Source organism: Lissotriton helveticus, chromosome 5_1 (assembly GCF_964261635.1).
Source record: "Lissotriton helveticus chromosome 5_1, aLisHel1.1, whole genome shotgun sequence".
Classification (NCBI taxonomy): Eukaryota; Metazoa; Chordata; class Amphibia; order Caudata; family Salamandridae; genus Lissotriton; species Lissotriton helveticus.
The window spans coordinates 1,300,352,378-1,300,367,632 of NC_136065.1; positions in this window are offsets into that span (position 1 = coordinate 1,300,352,378).

A 15,255-nucleotide genomic window follows, 5' to 3' on the forward strand; every position below is an offset into this window, starting at 1 on the left:
CATTTCTGCCAAGAGGCATAATGAGCTGTGCATTTGCTTGGGACGTGATTACGCCCCACTCTTGTGATACTGAAGCTGACAACAGCACATCTGTGTTACATGTCATCTGTATTAAAGCCACCTGATGGGTTGTTTTCAAAAGCCTGTTTTATTAGCCACACCGCCACTACAAATACCACAGCCAGTACCACCACCACCAAAGCCACCACCTCCATCAATACCACCACCACCCATACCACCACTGCCAATATCACCACCAATACCACCACCACCAATACCACCACCACCAATACCACCAATAACACCACCACTCCCACCACCAACACCACTACCACCAACCCCCAATACCAATACCACCACCAACAACACACTACCACCACCACCACCACTACCACCATCAATACCACTACCACCACCAATACTACCACCAATATCACCACCACTACCAATACCACTACCACCAAAACCCCTACCACCAATGCCACCACCAATACCACTACTACCACCAATACCACCACCACCAATATCAGCACCCCCAATATCATCACCACCCCCAATACCATCACCACCACCAATACCACCACCACCACCAATACCACCACCACCACCACCAATACTACCACTACCACCAATACCACCACCACTCTACCACCACCTCTAGTACCACTACCATGAATACTACCACCACCAATACCACCACCAACAGTACCACCACCAATACTACCACCACCACCAATACTACCACCACCACCAATACCACCACCACTAATACCACCACCACCACCAATACCCCACCACCAATACCACCACCACCAATACCACCACCACCAATACCAGTACCGCCACCACCATCCACACCACCAATGCCACCACCACCAATACCACCACCACCACCATGAATACCACCACCACCAATACCAATACCACCACCACCAATCCAACCACCTCAGCTCCTCTCGCTCACTAGTAACAGCAGGGGCAGTGTACAATGCCGGAGCTGCAGCCAAAACCATCCCTACCTCCATGCCTGGCATGAAGCACAGCCCGCCCTGCACCAGGAGCTGAAGCCAGTGCCCTACTACAGCTGGAGTGTTTTTATTAGGCCAAATATAGCAATGACATTGCGCAATGCCACACAGCACACTGAAATCATGGAGAGGGCAGGGAATAGCCCCCCTTTCCGCTCTTCCTCTGAGCCGCGACAGTGTAATCACAGAGCGAAAAGTGTTGGAGCTCTTTATTAGTGTTTATAGCTCGGATCATATGTAACTCTCACTTCACTCTTCGTGTCTGTGTAATTCACAACACTTATTCACTGCACTATTTATCACTACTTTGAAGACAGAAGAAGATATTTACAATCTAACAAGTGGTCGAAAAGACCCTTTATAGCAAAGCAATAGGTCTCACATTTGCGAGAGTTTAATTTATTAGTATTGTAAATGACAATGCCTTTTATTTATGTTTTAAAACTCAAAACATTAAAAAAAGGCATTGTCATTTACAATGCCAATAGATCAAACTCGAGTGAATGTGAGATCTATTGCATTGCAAATGCTTTTCTCTATGCCACTAACTATTAACCATGCTGAATAGCAGCCAATTTAGTATACAACATGGCTAAAACACATTGGCACAGCAAATAGTTCTTGCATCTGCGAGATCTATTGGCTTTGGAAATGCTTGAAACAAACATTGCCTGCTGCACTGCAAATCTATCCATACCTTGCAAAACACATACAATGTGTCTTTACAAGTTAAATACTGCCCCAATCTGTAAACATGGACACTTTATTAGCTACATAAGTCACTAATTGGGGGCCACCTTTTACTTTGGTGCCTGGGCCTACTTTCTATCCTAATCCGACCCTGCTTGGCTCTTACCGCCTGCACATGAGCCGAGTCCTGAACATATTTTCTATGTAATTCATGAAAGAAATATCACGTAACATATGATAAAGCATGTTCAAAATTCAAAAAGGGTTTTTTAACACGTGGAAGCCATGCCATTATTAAGTCACATTATATAGTACTGCACTGACAAGTGATTATTAAAAGTGATACTTTTTAAACATGAATCATTAGTGAGGTAAGAGGAAAGACAGTTGTCATGTAAACTCTGTATGAGCCCCAGATTATCATAAAGCAACTCTGTTGGAAACCGGCTATTTCGGGTAGGCTAAGGCTGACGCCAAAACCAGGCCGAAACCACCATTCCAGTCAGGGCAAGGAAGTCACACGCCAAGATAACCCCTGCTCACCCTCTAGGTAGCATGGCGCAAGCAGTCTAGGCTAAACTCGGAGGCGATGTGTAAAGCATTTGCGTCAGCGCACGACAGCAACAACATTCTAGGCACACCACAAAGGAGACTCCACACAAGGTTATATTAAAATAACTTTTGTATTGTCAAAACATATCAGATAGAAATCACACATGTACATTGTGCCAACTGGCACGGCAATATTCACAAGGGATTATTTACAAGACAGGGCCACATGGGCCACTGTCTGAATCAACACTTTGCAGATATAGAAATACTTGTCAGAAATTAGAATAAAAGTATATAAACTTCACTGTAACACAAAGTAACAGTTATAGATCACATCCAGTAACTACTGGGAACAGGTAAGTACCACCTACGCAAACCTAAACCCCTTAGGAGACTGTTGCGCAGGGGACCAGGACCTCACTAGGACCACCTGTACTAAAAGAACAACCACCTAAGTATCACACAGCATTTAGGGGTCTAAGAAAGAACGCATTACCCATGATGCATAAATATACATTCAGAGGAGCAGTAAAGGAAAACCACCTAAGTATCACACAGCATTTAGGGGTCTAAGAAAGAACACATTACCCATGGTGCATAAATATACATTCAGAGGAGTAGTAAAGAAAAACACATAAAGTATAAACCTACACATTCAGCGGTGTTAAGAATAACGCACATGATGCAATAAAATTACATTCAGAGGTACCAGAATAATACAGTAGCGCAATAGTCACATGATGTCTAAAACATTCAGAGGTGCAGGAATAAAACATGATGCAAGGAAATACATTCAGAGGTGTAATAACCATACAATTGCGCAAAACCTACATAAGCCACCACCTGTGGCAGTCCCTAGGCCAACTGGCCTTGTTGTGGCTAGAACGCCCTGAGTCTCAATGTCAGGGGCCTAAACGATGCAGGGGCCCACTACTTGCTGGGCACCTGGAAACACTCACAAGGGCCTAAACGCTGCAGCTGGCACTAAGTGCTGCGCAGCTGGGAAGGCTGGCACCACTGTGCCCTCGCTGTCCCACACAGGGACTCTCTCCTGAAATTGCGCCTAAACGGTGCAGCTGCCCACTAATTGCTGGGCAGCTGGAGAAAAACTGCGAGAGGGCTTTCGCTAGCCCTTAGGAGACAAAACTGCGCCAAACTGTAGGAGCCACACAGGCTCTGGGCAACACTACACAGATGTTGGAGCCACACAGGCTCTGGGCATCACATGCCCCCCATGCGGGGGCCACACAGGCTCTGCAGGCAATGCCCCCATGTTGGAGCCACACAGGCTCGGCGTCACGTTGGGGCGACCCGCTGCCAACCGGGGTCGCCCTTGAAGCCCTCGGGGCTTCCTCCTGGCGATGCTCGCACTACTGGGGGCGGGGAGTCCCTCTCGGGGGACTCAGAACACAATGCCCCTTGATGCGGCCGCTGGGCTGGCAACCCAATGCCCCCTGGACGTTGGAGCCTCGCTGGCTCAAAGCCCGCAATGCCCCATAACCCTTCTGGGGCTCCATCCTACGTTGGGGCGGCCCGCTGCCAACCGGGGCCGCCCTTCCAGTACCTCCATCTCTACGTGGGAGCGGTCCACTGCCATTCGGGACCGCTCTGGACCTGGTGCCCCCCCACCGGCACCGCCAGCAGCCTCACGGAGCCCCCAGCCCTCTCACTCACCGGGCTGTCTTCGGCGGGGCTCCTCTGCTGGGCTCTCCTTCGCCGGCGCTGCTCTCCCGGCTCCTCTCCTCGGCCGGACCTCCTGTCTCTGCAGGGCTCCCTCGGCACACGGGAGCCCTGCCAACCGGCCGCCTCGTCTCCCTGGGGCTCCCTCAGCCGAGAGGAGCCCCTTCCACCGCCGCCATCTCCCGCGCCTTCTTCCTCTCCTTCCCGCCGAATGCGGGGGGCGGGGCTTCCGGCCGGCCGCGACAGGATTGGCCGGCTGGTCAGTCACTTCCGGGTCGCCGCGGGCAGCGCGGCGGCCCGATCCTTAGGCAGGCAGGCGGGGGCTGATTCCTTCTACGGGCCAGATACCGGGTGGGCACCGGCCATGGGAATAGAGCGCTTCTAAGCGCTAGGGAAAATGAGCAGAGCGCTACCAGCGCTATAATCGAAAACGAAGCGCTCCTCAGTGCTAGGAAAAGTCCAGACAAAGCGCTCTCAAGCGCTTGGGGAAAATGAAGCGCTCCAAAGCGCTAGATAACAGGCAGAGCGCTCCCAGGCGCTCAGGGGGAAGCACAGCACCTCCAGGCGCTAGGAGTACAGCTCCAGCGCTCCTCCCCAGGAAAATGCAGCTTCTCCATGCTGCCAAGGCCCCAGAGTTTCCCAGGGGGCAAAGCCAAGTCCCCCCATCAGCCCAGGCAGGGCAGAAGGGTCCCCCAGGAGTCCAGGAAAGTCCATCAGGAGTCCAGGGGCTGGGCAGGACTCAGGGAGTCCCCTGAGCCCAAGCAGCAACACGCTCCTGGCAGATTCAAGTCAGAAAACAAGAACAAATTGGAAGGGAACACAGCCCCTTCTTATACACAGAAAAGGCTTTGAAGTCTTTTGAAGTCTTTGTGTAAGCAAGCCCTAAGCCCTGGGTGTATCTGGTTTCCCTCTCCTGTCAGCCTCAGGTCAGAGGTGACAGTGGGTTATCAGGAGGGAGAGCCATCAGGGGTGGGCCGCCAGGCACAGCCTGGTTCCACCAGACGCTCTTTCCTCCCCTCCCTAACAGCAGATGGGGGCCTTTCATCTACGGCTGACTCAGACCCCCCTCCTCCAGACAGTCCATCTACCAGCAGGCCCAGGTATCCAGGGCCAGGCCCATCAGCCAATCACGTGCTAGCAGACTCACTACACAATTATGCCAACTTCTAAAAGTGGCGCTTCTGGACTAGATACAGCCATGCCGCATATACCATTATGCAGCATTCATTCTCACGAGTTCACACATATCAAACTCAACCCTGCACTCCCCACGCATCAGGAATCTACCATGGGCACACATATTCCCCATTCATTCCTATGGGAGGGCAGGGCGCTCACCACACATACACAGAGAGCACACGCACTTTACACTGTACCACAGTGAAGAAGTGCGCAGAGGCCTAAAAATCACCAACTCAGGTTCCAAAAACAGGCTAGGAAAAAGCAAAAAGTCACGGGGTGAACCTGCCCAAAGGACCGGGTCCAACAAACTCTTTATTAGTAATTTATACGCAATAGGTTTTTATACAACTGGTATTCTTAATTCACACATTTGAAAGTGCTTTCTCATGTGATAATGAAGAAAAACTAGTTTTGGCGAAATAAAATATTTGCCTAAGATCACACTAGTTAAGAGAAGCTTAGATTTTTCCAGGTTTTCTGGATTCACTATATACAAATTAGTCAGTCTCAGCTCTTTGTGCATTTTTCTGCAGTGTTTATATAGCCCCAACTCAACTCAATAGTATTGAGCACTTTACATGAGCACCAGTTACATTACACAAGGTGGCATTCATTTTTTATAGGCACAGGGAGATAAAGTCATCCACCCAGAATCACAGAATGTTGAGCCAATTCCGAGACTATAGCCGGGTTCCCCAGTTCTGAAGTCATCAGTTCTTACCGTAATGGCACATCCTGGGTAGCAGGAGGGCAGCAGGCATAAGCCAGATGGAAGTTTGGCTCGTTATGAGCTTGAGGTTCCAAGAAGACCTTTGTGTAAAACCTGTATCACCTATTTTTTGCGGGTTTTATTTTTTGCTTTTGTTTGAGTAGTTTATAAAGTGGTATCTGGGGTCATTGGCATAAGGCACACCTCCAGTTGGTAACAGGTTTAAAATAAAGTGTGTTTTCTAATCTGAAGTATTTTTAAAGTGTGGTGTTGCTAGTAGCCTTGCAACCCCTATCAACAAACTAGCATTGAGCTAATTTTTTTGTTTAGCCGGCATCAATATTTTGAATGCCAATAAATCTACCTGGTGTTCACCCAAGAAAATGTTAGCTTTACATCAACATGGTGTCAATTTGGCTTAAATGTTGTGTTGTGGCAAGATGCAAAGCTTAACTTTTGTACTAAATAGGTAACTATGTGAATTGAAAAGTGCTGTTTAATTGGGGCCTGTATGCGTTTACAGATGCAAGGCTTATATAGAGCTAGATGAACAGCCTACTGTCTTACCAAGAGGGCAGATGCGATGACCTCCGTGACCCTGTTGATCGTCAGTCATATTCAGTGATCTGCGCCTTCAGAGTAGTTACTGCCATGGTGGCTCCTCTCAAGGCAATGAGAGGCCACTCCGGAAACATTTTTGTATTTCAAAAACAAGCTCTCAAAGTGGGAGTTGGTTTTTAAAAGACAATAAACGAATGGCTCCAAGATCTTGGGACTTTTCTGCCAGGGTGTGGAAGTCATTTGTACGTTTTTTTGGTTTTGCCTACAAAGCACTTACGCTGTCCTTGTCAAATCTTTTGTAATACATATATATCTTGAAAGGAACTTACATCCAGCCTTCACTTTTTATTGGTCCTTGTGCTTGTCACTTTACTTTTCTTCATTCCTATTGGATGTAGGTGCTCTATTTCCTGTTCTTCTGTGTGTGTTTCTCTGATCATCTCCCCATTGGCAAAGTACTGTGTTCAAACGCTTTGGTGGACCTTTTTTCAAGCGTCTCAAGCAACGATCGGAAAAGCACTTGAGAGCAGCGGATTGGTCTGAGCAGGCAGGAAAGATGCCCTGCTCGGACCAGGGAATATATGGGGTTTTTCCAACCCAGCTGCAGTGAGTAAAACCTAAGTTCACATGTGTGTTTTGGTCGGCTTAGACAGCAGGCCAAAACACATATGTGCACTTAGGGAGTGAAGTGCACGTCACGCTCCTCCTCACAATGCCGCTACCTTTCCTTCACAAGCTGGCTCAGAGACGAAAAATGAAAAATAAAACAATGACATTGTTTTATTTTTCATTTACTGGCTCTGAGCCAGGTAGTGGGGCGATGCTCCTCCACCATTGCGGAGGAGCAACCACTGCTAATTCCACCCCGCTGCGTGCCACGTCCCTTCCACGTTACCTCCACCCACCTCACCACCCTTTATTTGTGGCGGGCATCACTGGCAGTGCAGAAGGCAGGTTTTCTGGTGGGTGAGAAAAGTTATTTTTAAACCTTTATGGAGTTTATCAACTGGCAGCACAGTAACCTTGCCACAAAGCTGTTCTTTGGGAATCAGAGCTCGACAAGCTCACTATGGGGGTGATTGCGATGGCTGAGTGTCTCCTACCGACAGCCGTGCGGTAGCGGTCCCTCTGCCATCGGACAGCAATTTTCCCCCTGCCTAATTAGGATGGCGGAGAATCAGACCACAACCATGGTGGCGCAAAGACTGCAAACTACGGATGTGCCACAGACAATCGTTCCAATTGACTGGTGGAGCGGACTGTAGCTGTAAAATAGTGGCCTCATCCAGCCTTTCCATTGCGTTAGAACCGCAATGGAAAGGCTGGTGGGGATTGGTTTGGGGGGCCTATTGTGGGCCCCCCTTGTGTTGGGGGAGGTGGTGGTGCTCCGGGGGGTGGGGTACCCAGGGTACCCCCTTGTATTTCTCTGCACTAAGTGGCAGGCACCGTGTGGTGCCTGCCACGTAATGCAGGGAAAGGCACGACATGGCACTTTCACATTGCGACAGGTGCTGCTGCCAGCAGCACCCGGTGCAATGTTAACATACCTGGATGCGACCGCCATTGTGGCCGTCGCATCCTAATGAGGGTTGCAGGACCGCCGTCTTGCAGGCGGGCGGTCCCAGACACCCCCTTAAAAGGCGGACGGCCTTGAGTCCACCCGCCATTGTAATCACCCCCTATGTTTGTATTTCCTTGTGATTGCTGCACATGTTTGAGACCCGGCGTCTTGGGCCTGTTTTTCTTGCATAAGCCTGAGGTTTTTCCTTTTTAGGAAGTGTGTAGGTCCTTCTTTCTGAGGAGTGATAAATATTGTTTTTTAATCCATTATGAACCTTATTAATTGGGAGATTATTAATCAGGCCATTTCTGAACAGAGCGCAAAAGGTTTTCTAAATGTTTGGTTTCTTTTATGATTTCTGTACACTTTTTAGACATGGTGGCTTGCGCTTGGGTTTTTTATTTATGTGCACAAATTTGATGGTTTCTTTCTTTGTGCAGTGCGGAGGAACTGCTTTCTGGTTAGTGAGAAATTTTGTTTTTAAACCATTGCGGGCCTTGTTAAGCTTATTAGCTGACAGCAAATGAATCATGCCTTAAAGCCAGCCGCGGCCCGTGGAGGGAGTTCCGTGGGTCAGAGAGGCGGGGCGGGGGAGGGCCAGGGTGGGGGTTGCTAAAAACCGGAAAATCGATAATTGGAGGTAAGTAAACAATTTAATAAATAAAACGAATTTTGTAGCACACCCAGCATCGTAAAATGTGATGCAGGGCGCGCTACGAAATTCGTAATATTTATTAAATTGTTTACATACCTCCAATTATCCATATTCCGGTTTTTAGCAACCCCCACCCTGCCCCTCCCCCACCCCGCCTCTCTGCCCCACGGAACTCCCTCCACAGGCCGCGGCTGCTTAAAGCTGGTAATTGCTAAATAAAGCACAACAGGCTCACTATATGTTTGTTTTCCCTTGTGGCTTCTGCACAATTTGAGACGTGGACTGGGTCGTGTTTCTTGTTATGTGCAGAAGTTTGATGGGTTTTCTCTTCTTAATCAGTGCAGAGGACCTACGTTTTTACTTTAAAATAAATGATACTACTTTAACATGATTTATTGGGGAAACGGCCACTACAACACGGCCGTTTCCATGAAAACCTTTACCACGCATGCATTACAACGCATGCGTGGTAACAACGAGAGACTTTACCACGCATACATTTACTACGAAATACGTAGTAAAGGTATGTGTGGTAAATGAAAAGAAAAAAGGGGGTTTGGGGGGTCTCCACCCAAAAACTAAAAAAGCGTGGGATTAAAAAAGGGGGTTGGGGGGCCCCCCCTTAAAAAGAACCAACCTGAAGTGCCAAAGATCAAGCAATCAGCGTCGTTAAAGAGGAAACGGAATTAAACTTCCGCTTACTCTTTACAACGTACGGCCGCCGTAACCAAGAAGATGGAGAGGAGACGAGTTAAAAAGGTAAGGGGAAATGTAATTTAGAAACAAAAAAATTAAGGGTTAAGGGCAGGGGTAATTTTAAGGAGTAAGGGGAGAGATGTAACCTTTAACAAGAATATGCCCTCACCATGCATAAATTAACAACGAAAAACGTTGTTAATCTATGCGTGGTAAAGGAATATTAGTGGTAAAGGTTATGCGTAGAAAACGAATTCCGTTGTAACGCATGCGTGGTAAAGGCCAGCGTTGCAACGGAATTCGTTGTAACGACATATAACCATTTATTGCTGCTTTGGCTTAAGTATCTATTGGGCCATACACTGAAATCCTGGTTAGGGCAAGTCATTTTATTCTAGGGATTTGAAATGCTTTCACTTTTACTTACCTGCTTCTGTTGCCTCTAAGGTGACTTTTAGTGGCAAACTAATCATCTTGCTCCTTCTTTCTTTTTATGTTTTGCTTGCACAGCGTCTGCGCTGTGCTTGTGTACTCTATCATATTCAAATTGTACATGTATGTTTAAGCATTTCTACTAATTAACCTGAGGGCATTTTAATTCTAACAGCTAACACTCATTAGGGATTGAAGCCACGTTTGCAGTATCTAATGCCTACTGCACATTCTAAATTCTTCCTCCTACTGCCCACAAAACGTGTAATCCCTAGATACTTCTGTCTATAATAATATAAGCTCTGTCATACAAGAACTTCTAAGCACTTCACCAACTCTCAGACACCGCTTACCTTGCACACTCATCCACCATTACTCTGCGCAGTCACCATGACATTGCGCTGGCAGCCATACTGCTCACCCACCATTCACACAGTGCTGACTCTGCATTCACACACCATCAACATACCTCTCACCTAGTACTCACATTCTTCTCACCCTGAACTCAATCCGCTCATCCTGCACTTATACTATTGATATACCACTCACCCTATACATGCACACCTCTTACCTTGTACAGGGTAACATCTCATCCTGCACACTTACACAATTGTCATTCTACACTGAACACACATCAATCACCATACATTGAGGCACTTTCACCCTGCACTCAGACATCTAACCGACTTCATTCATGCACCACTCACCCTACACAGAGACAACTCACACCATTCTCCCTTCACATACACTGCTCCCACAACTCTTAACTTATTAATTCCATAGTTGAAACCAAATGCATTTACCAATGCTTATTCTATTTGGGGTGATCTGAGGTACTTCGACCAATTGTACGATGTCCATGGTGGCATCAATCTAAGGGTTCTTCCTGGAGATCAGCAGGGGCTCCAAAACCAGAAACATAACTGTTAGTCCAACCGTAAATACAGCGGACAAACTGACAGTTTGGCAGATGGGATAATCCTGTTTGTTGAATTCTAAGAAAGGTCCTAATCCTACGAAATATTCCATCTCCCCTCCCTTTAAAGCACAGTGCAAGACTTGGCAAGTAGTTTACCCTTGTATCCAAGCTTTTAGTATCATTTCATATAATTAAATGAGAATACGTAAGAAGAACTGACTGTTGACAATTTTATTGTCTATGAAAGAGCGTAAACATTTCCGATAGAATTTAGCATCACTAATGGCAAACCTGCCTTTGGCTTCAGTCATAAACCGCATTTAAAAAGTGACATGCAGACATTTGGAGCTGCAAAATGAAAACATGGGGCATTGACATTCACAGGCTTGAGTCAGATGCTTTCCACTTAGCAACCCATGTAAAACATTGCACAATTCATTCATAGCTTGATTTTAATATGGCTAATTTAGATGTTATTCTCACTATGGAAATGTTATTTTAATTTGTAAAAATATTAAATGTGTGTATTAGTAGAATATAAATTGTATTAGAATTAAGAGTACATTTTAAAATGTAGAAACACAGAAACAGCTCATGATTTAGCTCATGCTCTTTAAGCTCCAGTTGACCTTCAGATAACGTAGGAATTTCTCTCTGTGGAAAGAGAGAATGCTTGGCATAATTCACAGCATTTAACCTCAGAGTCTTATCTATTTAGTTGCTGGAAATAATTAAACTAAGGCTCATTTAAGTTCTTTTGCAGCTAATGGTATTTTTTTAGTTAAAAATAAAATGTTTCTTTAAAGAAAGGTTAGGAGATGAAGTTATATTTAATAAGATGCAGAATATGTTGTGGGAAGAATTTTCGACTGCCTGATTAATGATGTGCGCATACAGAAGACGGTTGGTGGGTCCTTTTGGAGATGGCTGGATTCCAGTTGGATGCAGAACGAAAATCACACCACATGCTTTGTAACTTTATTTTTTATATAAACACTTTCCTAGTTTAGGGGTTTCAGAACCCTTGTAGAGACTTTTGCAAGAGAAAGACTCAGAGACAGGAGGCTGCAGAGGAGTTTCAGACTTCAATGCAGAACCGAAGGGAGCAGAGCAGATGTGATTTGTAGATGCAGGGAAGGAGAGGGCAGACCTTGATGGAGAGCAGAACTGAGGTAGCAGAAAGCAGATTAGATATAGGTTTTGTTCCATTTTGACCTTTATTAAAATCCCCAAACTTTAGGCTTTGACTAGCTTGCTAATATTCTCTATGCTTTATTTCTCTTTATGGGAGATTCTGCAATTATTAATTATTGATTTAGCTTCATGCTAATCTCACTCTTGCTTCTGTTCTTGAACTCTTCATGAGTTTTGACTGACATCATTTATGCCTCATTGTCTTAGAATAGGGATTCTTTCCATTATGGAACAATATGTATGCAATTTATGATGAATATATGACATTATAATGCAAACAATTACAAGGCATGCTTTTACAACAAGGTTTTTACATCGCAACTAACATTACATCTCATGATTTTACAACGCATGCCATTACAACGTATTTTTAAGAACTACCATTACAACACATTCAATTACAATGCATACCATTATAACGCATACCATTACAATGCATAATCCTTTTAGGGCAACAGTAGGTTAAGTGGTGGATAGTGTAGGGGTAAAATTACTATTCCCGCTCCAGTGAGTACAACAGTAGGGTAAGTATTGGATAGTGTGGGGATAAAATTACTATTCCCACTCCAGTGAGTGCAACAATATGGAAAGTGTTGGATAGTGTAGTTGTAAAGATTACTATTCCAATCTACCACAAAACCCATACCCACCCTAAAACTAAAAAATCTCTATTACTTACCTTATAATGACGTGTAATGGCATGCATTGCAAAGGTATGCATTGTAATGGCATGCGTTGTAATGGTAAGCGTTGTAATGGAATGCATTGTAATGGTAGTTTTTAAAAATACATTGTAATGGCATGCTTTGTAATGGATGTTTTCCATTTATGATATGCTCTGTACTAACTTTATTTTTCTATTATCAATTCTGTATTCTGATTGATACCTGACTAATGAATGAAGAGTCAGAGAATCTTTAATATTAATTAGAAAATAAATCCCTTTAAAAATACTCACAACTCTCATTATTGGTTAAAATGTTTATATGCATTTGATTATTTGCCCATGTTTATGAAGGAGCATTTTTGGCCAAAATACGGTGGCAAAGAATCATCAGCTTGAGCCGAAACAAGGGTAATGGTAATTGAAGGTAATGGTACTACACATTCTGAATTTTTCAAAGAGAGATTATCGTGAGATTTCTGCATTGTCGGTGTCAGAGTTATTAACTCCGCTCAGGGCGAGATGGATTGCCAAACTTGCCCCCACCAAGTGGAGTCCTGATCCTCGGAGGTTGATGCGGTCTGGGGACCCAGGGGGCACCGGAGTTCAAGCAATACTCAGGGGAATGGTCCAGATGACATCGTGGTGCCATACAATCCGCATAAACACCTGTTTACCCCCGCAGTACCTACCTGGACATACACAGCATTCTGGGAACTGTAGTGCACACGTACCAAGTGTACTGCAGAAGGTGAGAAAGGACATTGGTCTTGGGGTGGAGCAGACCAGAACCAATGGTTTTGGGGCAAGACATTTAAAACCATGACGACGCCTGCACCTCCTGAAATACTCTTGGCGCTGAAGAAGGCATATTAAATGCTGAAATGCATTCGCCACAATGCTTATTTTGCTGAATAAAGAAGCCTCCCTGCACACCCCTGCTGTGGCCTCTGCTCTTTCTTCTGAGGAGTCTTGGTGATATATATCTATATCTATATAGTCAAGATACATAGTCTAGGAGTAAAAAACAATAAATCTATACTTAACTGTATATGTTTGCCTTCATGATATTGTGGTAATGAATATTTTGACTATGATATTGTGTCAGGATGATATTAAAACTTGACAGCTAGGTAGAATATTGGTAGCCTTGACAGATGTAGCTTCCGTTCTCACTTTGCATAGCTAACAGACCCTGCTGTTCCACAGAATCTCTTGGAACGTACTCCTTTGCTATATTCCCAGACTCACGGAGCCATCGTTTGACACCCACCTGACACAAATATATTGAACTACTCAAGAAACTAAATTAGAGAACAGGCCTGGGTGAAATAGCCATTGTGCAGGAATAATCTTGCTTAATTGTCATGAATTGTGGACTCCCCTTGTTAGTTGAAATTCCTGGAATGATTTGCGGCAAAATGTTAGCACAGGAAACAGTAACAATGCAATTGATCAGAACATGCGCTGGTGTTGTTCATGTCGGTTGCTCAGGTCTGTTGTATTTTTTTGCAATTTTCAGCATGAAATACATCCATATTCCACGGCAAAATATAGTGCTAAATGTTTTTTTTTTAATTTCATGTCATTTTTGGGGAATGTTGTGGAATTACGAACAAGCAATTTATGTGAATTTTTCACACCCCTACTAGGGAACTGTCCAGTTAAAGCCACATCATCGATCCAGCAACTTTTAATTTGGCATGGACCACTCAGTGACACCTGTCCCTGTCTGCAGTTAGGCATTGTTTGAAATTGGTTTCAGGACATTTCATCCTCTTGAAAGACGCCCACACTCAGCACCTGCAGCCTCGAAATGGACCATTTGAAGGTTTTATGCTTTATAACAGTCTGAGAAAAAAAGGAAACTTTATTGAGTAGACGTAACCTCCTAATTGAGGATCACCAAAACAAGCCCTGACAAAATCGACCTTGCGATCTCGCAGCTCGTATAAAGTCCAGTAAAGAGTACTTGAAATATGATATTTTTTCACTCCATTATAGACTTCAGAATCCTTGCTTAGACATATAGTAACAAAGGATTCGACTGAATTTCCTGAAAAAGCGTAATCATTTTTTTCTCCATTTTTCCACTTTTCCGTAAATTGAGAATTAAACAATGTTTTACATAAATACTTCAGAGTACTTTGGCCTTATCAAATGGTTCTTGTCATTGAAATTATTGCTTTTGTATTCTACACCTCAGTAAAGTGAAAGTTTTGAACTCAGCCTACCTCAACAGTTAGGCTAGCCACACCCCTTTCAAGGAGACTTTCTGACTAACAATTACTGCTGTCAAAATCCATTCGCCAGCAACAACCTCTGTGCACCACCCATTCAAGGGCACCATCATCTGCTCATTCAACATTCATCTGCGCCTACCTGAAGCTCAACCCAAACACTACATCACATATCATTAACCGTACACATACCAGTTTCCACTCCTATTACTTGTTAACTTTATTCTTGTCTTTGACCATGTACAATGCTCCATTGCCTTCTGGCTAGGTTTGTGCAGTAGAAATATCATATATATACATACAATTATCACTAAATTCCTTTCTTTTCTACATTCACTGGCACAATACCTCCACTCAAGATTAACCAGGTATGATAAGTCCACAATGACTATTCAGAAGTAACACATCCTGGGTCTTAATATTCACTAGGTTAAATAACTGTGCATTTAACATTAACCTGTGAAAATTATAGTTCATGAAAATTCACCAGTG